The following is an 8948-nucleotide window of genomic DNA, read 5'->3' as shown; positions in this document are numbered from 1 at the left end:
ATTTATATAAAAACTTAAAACTTAGACACATTATTTTTAGAAAATAAATGACACTAGTAAATTTGACGTTCCTACGGTTAGTTATAAAGGTGATGAAATCTGCGATCTAATAAGCAAATAGCTTATTATTTGATTTACATTTCGTGAACAGTTTATTATTTTTTGGTCTGTATCTTGACGATGGTCTGGCTGTTTTAAACAGGTCTAAATGCAAAAACGAAAGAAAAACAAAGAAAAAAGAAGCATATCTAAATCCCACGGATTTAAGACTTCTCTGAAATGTAAATTAATCTGGACAGATTTTATAGATATTAGCATAAACTTGAGTAGCAACACTTTTGCACCATATAAAAATAATAATTCTAACGTAAAATACATACACAATGGGTCTAATCATTCTAAAGTAATAAAAAAAGGTATAAACTCAATGATTAAAAACAGACTAAGCAAACTCTCTAGTAACAAAAAGATATTAAATAAAATTGATAAGAATTATAATGAAGCATTAACTTCAAGCTGACACGATAAGCTTATAGGGTATGAAAAAAAAACGGTTTAAATTTTAGTTATAAAAAACTAACATATTAATAAAAATCATATATTTTAATCCTCCGTTTTGCAATTCTGTAAAAACCAATATAGTAAAGGTATTTTTTAATTTTGTTAGTCAAAATTTTCTTAAAAACAATAAATTTTATAAAGATTTTTAATAATAGTACAATAAAATATCGTACAGATGTCTGCCTAACAATTAAAACATAAACAACTCACACAATAAAATTATTTTAGAAGCAACAAACAACACAAACAAAATAAGCAAAAGAATACTAAGCTACTAATGACTAAATTCAATAAAATGATATTTAAACAAAGTTATAGAAAAAAGTATATACAATCGTCTGAATAAGTTCATAAATAACTACATTCAAAATAACGGGAACCGCACACAATTCCTGTCTGCCGATCAAATCCGAGAAGCGCTTACCAACCATGTGTAAGGGTTAGGGGTAACAGCAATAATAAAAAATAAATAAAACAAAACAAGTTGATAATAAAAATAAAAATAATAATAAGTAAATAAACAGAGAAAAAAGTAGGTGGGAATTGTGCGCGGTCCGGAATTGTGGGTATAGTAAAATAACGAAACAGCTTGCAAGTTAATGTATTTTGTACTCTATTGGTTGTTACAATGAGGGCTACCAGAATGATTACCAACTAAACATAAATTCTTCATAATCGTTAGTTTGTTGTAACTTAAAAAGGCATGCCGAAGTACTTTTTTTTTATTTTATAATATTGACAAATGATATGCCTAGTTACATACAACACAAACATTACTTTTTTATAACTAAAATTCAAATCAGGTTGGCGTTAATACTTTGAGTCCTAGAAATATGAGCTTTTTGAAAAAAATCCTGGCGTTTTTAACAAAAGTAGTAAGAAAACCTGAGATTTACTTTTTTTTTAACAAAAGTTTTTTTACAACCTTAGACCCCTATCTTTAAACAGAAGCAAATATTTTTTCAAACAAAAATGTTTAAAAATTACAAAACACTTTCTTTTTATATTTAAACTTAATTCCTTTTTTGGTTTCTAAATGTCTTAATATAGAAAAAAAAATATTTTACTGCTGCTATTGTAGTAAACTTCAACAATTTTAAAGTTTTTTGCTCTCTAGCGCTACAAATTTTAAAACAAATTAGCAAGATCTTAGTGGGAAATACAGCAAATGTGTAAATGCATGAATAATTTGAAAATATTACAAAAAAATAAAAATTAATAATGCAGATAATGAAATATTTTTGGACATCAAGTAAAATTTTAACTCCACAAAAATTTTTCATAAGTTTTTTAAAAGTTTACTATTTATTTCTTACTTTTATAAGAAAATTACACTAAAGTTTTATATCAAATATAGATTTAAACAGATTTAGTAAATGTATTTTACTACTCATTAACATTAAACTGTTTATTTATCTTCTTTGTAAAGTAGTTTTTTATTGTTTTTTTTTGTATATAACACACAATAAATCTAAACTAGTTGCTACTTGAGTATTACATTTTTAAATACAACTTTAACAATATTTTAGTAGGATTTACCTACTAAGATATTTTTCTTTTTTTTCAGAAAACTGCTGAGCTAAAAAGTTATGCAAAGTCAATATATTTATACTTAAAACAATCTTTTTTAATAAGTAAAATGTTCAAGATCTTTACGTTTTTATTTCATAAAACTTGTATTTAATACTTTTTTGCCATATTATTTTTAAAATAATATAGTGGAAATAAATCAAAGTAACCTTAGACTGAAGAAATATAAGTAGTAGTTATAAAAAATTTTTACTACTGTCATAAAAAGTTTACTAAAATGTTTTTTGTTTTATATGCCATACTATTTGGGACTGCAGTCTAACTAAACATTACTTGTTGTTAGTCAAAGTTGACTGTAAATTTTTGTCATTAATATATATACAAATAAGTTAATATAGAAATTTAGAGTTTGACTTTTCATTTTTTTAAAAGTTCAAAGTTTTTGATGAAAAAAAATTAATACTTCAAACATTTCTTCAGATTTAAAAAAGTTTTCTCACTTTAATTTACATATTAAAAAAATAACATTGATGTTAATATACTGTGTGATAAAACTACCATTTGCTTTGTTCACTTTTAAACTATTTAAAAATTAAGTTGAATGTTCCCAACAAAAAGTTATTGAGTGACAAACTAACTAAACCAGCGATCTTCAAAGTGTGCACCAGTGACAACAAAATCTATTTTGGGGTGCATGAATCGTAACTTGATATATCTTATACTATGAAATTTTTTCTTTATATTCTAGAGTTGATGATCAAGAGCAAAAACAGGTCTTAAACGGTTTTTATGGTCGTGTTTTAAGAAATTTTTTGAAAACCCTGCACTAGATATTACTGAAAATTTTAAACTTAAACTAGATTTTCGCACATTGGGTACACAGAATTTTAATTTTGCAACTTAGGGTGCACAGATTTTGATAATTAGAAGATCATTTAACTAAAAAACTTCTTATTTAAAGGTAACTTGTTTATAAAATGAAAAATAATTGTAAAAAAAAAATTATGTTGTAAAGGCTTTAATTTAAGTAATTTATTAGCTCCCATAATAGCTTGTTATGAAAAGATTTATATAGAATAACTAGAAACATGATTTTCAACACTAGTTTTCTCACTTTGTTAAATATGAATTATAACTTTATAAGTTTATTTAACTCTTTTGTAACATTTTTAAATTTCATTCATTGCCTAAAAATTTCACCTATTTTAAGAGTAGTATGTATACAATACAATTTAGTAATCATCTTTACAAGGTTGCCACTTTACCTGGAAATCTGGAAAAACCTGGAATTTGTGAAATTATGAAAAAAAACTTGAAGTACCTTGAATTTTGAACAAAAATCACTAGAAAAGCCTGGTAAAACTTGAATTTTAATAATTTTCATATGTTCAGTAGTGAAATTTCGATTTGACTCAAAAAATATATCATATAAATAAAAAAAAACTTATCATCGTCAAATTTTTTTATCTATAAAAAACATATTTAAAGTAGCTTTACAGTATCTTTTTAAAGTTTTTATACTATTTAACACAGTTTCTTACCTTAAACTTAATTTAAATTCAAAATACACCAAAAATTGTGTACTTTTAAAAACCTGGCAGAAATTAGAAAAACTGGAAAAACGTTTTAAAAAACAAGTGGCAACCTTCTACTTAGATGTATATTTAATTTTAAATTACAGCTTTAAAACAGCAAAATAACTGTAACTTAAACATTTTTCAAATATTAACAAGATAATTATAAATAACTAGCACTCACATATGATTATTTATCTTTAACAGTAATATTAATAAGAAAACTTAACTAGGATAAAAATCACAACCATTTAAACAGTTTCTTATTTTTGTAAAAGATGCTGACTGCTGTAGGTAAATATTACAAATATTTGTGAGTAACAAATTAGTTAATTTTAAATTCGAAAATTGCGTTTCATCTGAAAGGTTTTTATTAGAATTGGCCAACCTTACCTGTTTTAAGTTTTTTTTAAATATTAGACTTATTTGAAAATTTATTTGAAAAACTCAGGCTAGTTAAGATTTTTACCTGAGTTTCAGCTAGTTTGGATGATTTTACTTAAACTATTTTCATGAAAAAAATTATCTTACAGAGTAGGAAGGGACTAATTTTTTAATAGGCTGTCCAAAATTGGAAAAAATATTCCTTGGCGGGCCGGGACATTTCAATTTTGTTAAATTTTAAAATTTATCAACTACCCAAATCATTTTTACATAATGTAAGCTTTATTTGAGCTTTCTTTACTATAACTAGTGTAAGTTTCTAATATCCCGTGCAATGTACTTGGATTTTTTTTTTTGTTTGCCCTTCATTTTAAATCCCACATTAAGTAGTGAAATTTTAAAGTTCGGTTCAGGAGACTAGATTTACATTATGGTGGACCGCAGTTTTACCTCTATCGCGGGCAGAATTGTACTTAAATTTTGAGAACATTAGCGGTCTGGTCATTTTTATTAAACGGTCCGTAAATTGTTAAATCCTATACTAGAGTGTAAGTAATGCTGTTTTTATTATACATTAATGTGTTAAAGCTTTATTTTTAGAATATACTGTCATATGAAATACAATCCTTTATATTTTTAATTTATTTTTTAATATATATTTAAATTTATAGTCAACTCAAACTGACTCGGAGTAGTTTAAATCGCTCAATCTTTCTTTTTCCTCATAAAATAACAACCCTGTGTTTAGTACTCTATTCGTTTTTGTTAGAAATATGAAGAAACTATTTTTTTAAAAGACAAGTATGTATAGCATGCAGTTGTAGAAAATTAGTTTTTTTATTTTAAAGTAAAGTTTTTAATCACATATTTTGAAACAACGAAGTTGTTTATGTAAACTGAGTATTAAATGGAAAAGTTTAGAAATATTTCATTCATCCAGAACAGGGTTTTCAAAATTTTTTTTTCAAAGGGCCCCTTTAAAGAAATTAAAAAGGCTGTGGCTCCCTCCAACAAGACTACTTACAAAACTAACATTAAAATATACATAAGACCTTTTTTTTTGTTCTTCATCAACAACTCCAGAATATCTCGAAGTTTTAAAATACTAATAAATACTTATAACCTTTTTATTTTGCTCTTCATCTGTAACTCAGGAATATCTACTGTAAGTTTCAAATTATAACCTCATGGCCCCCCTGTGGCTCCTTTACTTCTCATGGCCCCCCTTTAGCCTTTTTACTGCTCGTAGCCTCCTGAGTATCTGTCATAGCTCACTTTGTGAAAGCCTGATCTAGAATCTTAGTTCTAGAAAAAAAAGTTCTATCACAGTTATGAATGCTAATGACTTACTAACTTTTTCTTTTTCACAACATTTTGAAAGATATTAACTTGATAAGTATCATAAAATGTTTCAGACATCCACTAATATACGACTAAGTGTTATAACTAATTATACTACTTCTTTTTAAATTATGCTGATCAAATGGAACACTAGTTTTAACTAACGTTTAAATTTAATTTAGTTCAGTGTTGTCACAAGTTCAGAAAAGTCAGGAAAATCAGAAAAAGTTAGGAAAAACAAAAAAAATGACAAAACTCAGGAAAAAATAGTAAAAACTGGGTGTGTTTGAAAAAAAGTCAGGAAATTTGACAAAGTTTGAAAAGGCATCAGACTTGGTCAGTTTATATTTACAAAATTCCTTATTTTCCAAAGCCATCAAATGGTAGAAAATTAATTAAAAATCCTTATAGTCAGACTTAAGTTGCAAAATTTACTTTTAAATTTTCTAAATAGCCTAAACTACAATGCCTTATTCTGGTAAGAATTGATAAAATATCCGTTATGAAACTACAAAATTTATCTATTAACATATTGAACAACTACTCTACTTTAACAAGAAGTTTTTGTATGCTTTTTAGTATCGATGATCTGTGGTAAGGACACTTCCATGTGTTTTATGTTAGAAATACATGTATTTTGCTGGTAAAGCTGTTTATTGCAAACTCATCAATCATACACAGATAGTTCAAGTGATGTAGTGGAAGTTAGATAATTGAATTCAGCAAAAAAAAACTGTTGTTTTAAACTGATTAGAAATAAGATTAAAAGCTTTATATAGTTTCAAGTGTTTGGTTATGTATTTTGGAATAAGTTTAAATTAAGAGTTTAATTTAAAAAAGTCAGGAAAATTCAAGAAATTTTCTCAGCTTGACCTGTAGCAACCCTGTTAATTAACAACTTGTTCAATTCATGTTATGTTTGAATAATTTCCAAAGAAATGAACTTAACATTTACAGACTAACTAACAACTAAATGTCTAAACTTTCAACATTCATCCTGCTGTCCCTTGCTTTCTGCACCGCGTGCATGGGTCAGTCTTTTGTTGACCACGACAACCCTCCGGTGCTGGTCACCCCTTGGAGATTGGTCCAATACGGAACGTACACTCTGGAGTGCCGTAGCAAGTTCCCTGCTTACCACTACTACTGGTTCTTCAACGGAAACCTAGTGGACTACATGGCTGAACTCCATTTAGGGGTGGAAATAGAAGGAAATTTGCTGCACATAAACCACTTCACCACCAGGGGTAGGTGGCGCTGTTACGCGAGCACGTTTTTCGGGTTCGGTTTCGGTGTCCCTAGCAACGAGGTGGAACTGAACTTTTCCTTCTTCACGGACTGGGTCATCGCCCTGCTGGTTCTAGGGGGCACCTTGGTGCTGCTGCTAGTTTACTTTTTGTTGCGGTTGTTGGTGGCCTGGGTTTCTTACAGATGCAGGAATAGAGGAGTGAGGTATTCGCAGGGTTTGAACTCTGGTTTGAAAAGGGAGCTGGCTTGATTAGTCTTGTTTTTGGTAAAAAGGTAAACAATACTAGCTGAATTTAAGGAAAGTTTTTATGTAAACAACATATTCATCATTTTAAACTTGTTTATTTTTCTAAATAGCTCAAAGACTACTTGAATTATTTCTTAAGTTTACCTAATTTAATTAAATTGTGTATCATTTCTAAAAGTATAACTAGTCTTGTTATATTTAAAAGGTTAAAAAGTCTAAAGAAATTAAGAAAATGTTTTTATAAACAGTGTGTTAATTGATAGGAAAACTATAATAGCTAATTTAAATTTCATATGCAGTTTGAATTTATTCCTCATTATTTTTTGATTTTAGAAAAACTTATTGTATGTTTTGATTTTTAATATTTCTTTTTCAAAAAATATTTTTCTATTCAAATTACAATTTTAAGTTTTTAGATACTAAAGTGGTGGTTTTTAAATAGTACTTAAAACCTCTGTTGTTTTATATATTTATTAAAATATTATTTTACATCAAACTAAAACATTTTAGTTTTTAACTTAAACATTGCTGGAAAAGAGTTTAGATACCAATTCCATTTACATATAGACGTAAAATATATATATTTGGTTTTATTTTATTGCCTAATTGCCTTCGTTGGTTGATTTCGTGTTCTAAGTTTATTGGAATGCTGTTGTATTATAATTTTCCATGCCTTCTAATAAAAAATTATTTTAGCCTAAAAGTATGAGCTTTTTTAGTCAATACATTTTATTTTTTGTAGTTTCAAGCTTAATACTAATACAGGATCTATAGTTTATCTATCATTATCAATTTTATTCAAATTAGAAATGCTAGCTTTTTAAAAATTAGTACTAAGGTTGAAAAAAAAAGTTAATTTGAATGTATATTAAAATTAATTATGTGTTTACAGCAACAAAACGAGAAAAGAAAACCAAAAGAAACTTGAAATACTTAAAAGACTAAATGAAAAAAAGATTTTTTTCAAATCTTACTTAAATGTGTGTTTTGCTGGTAAAACTAGACCACTATCTTAGTTTTATATTATTTTATACTTTTACACTCCTAAGATAAGTATTTCATTTTAATATATAAATTTTTGTTGACCATCAGCACAAAATAATATAAATTCAATGCTATCTTTTGTAATAAACTTAATCGGAAATACAAAACACAACAAATTAAGTTAAGAATTCGTTTGTATAACGAATCAAAACATATTTATCTGAATTTTATTTCAAGGTTGTGCGTAAGACATAAAAATGTTTTCATAGTAAAACAATGAGAAAGCTAAAACTTTTGTTAAAAGATAAACGAAAAGAATTCTTTAATAGATAAATATTTAGCAATTCATTTGAGTCACATAGAATGACCAGATATATATATATTCTAAAACTATCAGACTTAATCTTAGTGTAAAATCCAAACTTGGATACAGACTGTCCGACTTTTTTACTGTAGAACAGTGGTTCATAACATTTTTGTTTTTACCTTTTTTTGGAAAGTAATTACCTCTAATAAGAATATTTTAGGTAGTTTTGAGAAAAAAAATGTTAAAACTTAAATTTATATTAAACATGATAAATTAATAAGTTAGTTTTACAAAAAAAAAACAAATAAGTACTAATTTATAAATGAAAAATACAGCTAGAAATTTTATTTTTACATAACTTGTAATGAAGAAAAATTACCTTTTGAAGTTAAGGAGTTCACCGCCAGGAGTAAATTTACCCAAGGTTAAGAATTGCTACAGTTGAAGGTTCATATTTAAAGATCATTAAGCTAGCAAGTTTCGCTTAAGTTTTATGAAGATATATTAAATTGCCAATATGCACATCTATCATGGTTTTTACTTGAAACAAGTACTGTGTTATATTGATTTTAATTAAAAAACTAAAATATTTGTTTAAACTAGAACTTAAAACTGACAGCATTAAATAAAAATACCATACTTTTGGGAAAAGCAACGGATGTTTTTGATTTAAACTAAAACTGTGTAAACTAAGCTGTATACAGTCTATAATATTGGTTGTTTTACAGTTTGCAATTAGCACTAGACTAAAACAGAAAATAAAATAGCGGAG

The sequence above is a fragment of the Thalia democratica genome, chromosome 4 (genome assembly GCF_965202585.1).
Source record: "Thalia democratica chromosome 4, ktThaDemo2.hap1.1, whole genome shotgun sequence".
Classification (NCBI taxonomy): domain Eukaryota; kingdom Metazoa; phylum Chordata; class Thaliacea; order Salpida; family Salpidae; genus Thalia; species Thalia democratica.
Note: the sequence above shows the minus strand (reverse complement) of the source record.